Raw genomic sequence first — 1,128 nt, 5'->3', positions numbered from 1 at the left:
CCCTCTACAGAATGAGAGAATTAAATTTGTTTGATTGGTTCAAGGATGTATCTCCAATACCTATAACTTTTGTTGAATGAATAAATAAAATAATTGTTTTGACAGCTGGAAACAGAAGGGAGATCAGTGGCCAAATTGTGGATGATTCTTACCTTCTCTGTAGAGACTTTGCATGCACTTGGTCCACCTGACCAAACACAAGGTCTCTTCCCTTCTGGGGAGAGAAACTCCAGACAGGCTACTCCCAGAATGATGAATACCAAAGAGAGTTTGTGGTCTGCAAGCTGTGCTTGCCTTGGAAAGAGGTCATTTGGTTGAGGTCATTAGCTTCATCAAACTAAGTCATGGACCACTAAATACCATCCTGCCAGGAAGTTGGAAAGGTGTGAGTGGTATGCAAAGCGTGAAGGGCTGTTCACTGCATAGAATATCTAGGTGCTCCATGGAAATGCCCAAGAAGCTCCACGTTGTGAAATCAGCGAATTGAAGATAGATGTTTAGTGAGCTGGAGTCAGTGGAAAGTAATTTCCCAGGTCAACCAATTAGAGGCCTTTTCAATCTCCTCCTCCTTGGCTTTCTTATTTATGTTTATTGTCTACAAAAAGATGCTATTCTCTCATTTCCCCATCTTCTTCCTCTTCTTCAATACCCGTGATATAAAGGACATTATTACATCTTATTAAAACTTCACCCAATGTTCAGACAATGCTCTATCTAAGCATTCTTCTGTGTTTGCAAGCTGCATGTTCATATAGTCATCTATAGATAACAGGTAGCCTTTGTACTCCATTCCTCACTTGAGTTTCTCCATTACTGGCTCCCCTTTAATCCACTGAGAAAAGGCCTGGGATTGAGGGGCAAATTCACAGTGACTACATACAAATGCTGCGGGCCACTGGCCACCAACCCAGCTGCCATTCATCCCTCATAACTGGAACAGCTATGGCTGGATTCAAATCCTCCTTTTGCTTTCCCATTTATCTGTATTAGTAACATTTTCTTCTTTGGACACATCAATGTTGCAAATGAAAAATACTTCACTGCTTTTTCCTATAAAATTCCAATTTTTTAAAACTACCTTGCCATTTCTAAGATGGTATTTGACAGAGAACGCCCTGTCATCACAGG

The 1,128-nt window shown here is 40.9% G+C and overlaps 1 pseudogene; it reads right to left on the bottom strand.

Moving 5' to 3' along the window:
* Positions 1–500: 500 nt before the first annotated feature.
* Positions 501–918, bottom strand: LOC132680373 (small nuclear ribonucleoprotein F pseudogene; annotated as a pseudogene).
* Between the last annotated feature and the right edge of the window lie 210 nt (positions 919–1,128).

This window comes from Panthera onca, chromosome A1, assembly GCF_046562875.1.
Source record: "Panthera onca isolate mPanOnc1 chromosome A1, mPanOnc1 haplotype 2, whole genome shotgun sequence".
Lineage (NCBI taxonomy): Eukaryota > Metazoa > Chordata > Mammalia > Carnivora > Felidae > Panthera > Panthera onca.
The sequence above is the reverse complement of the archived record's forward strand: the minus strand, read 5'-3'. Positions and strand labels throughout refer to the sequence as shown.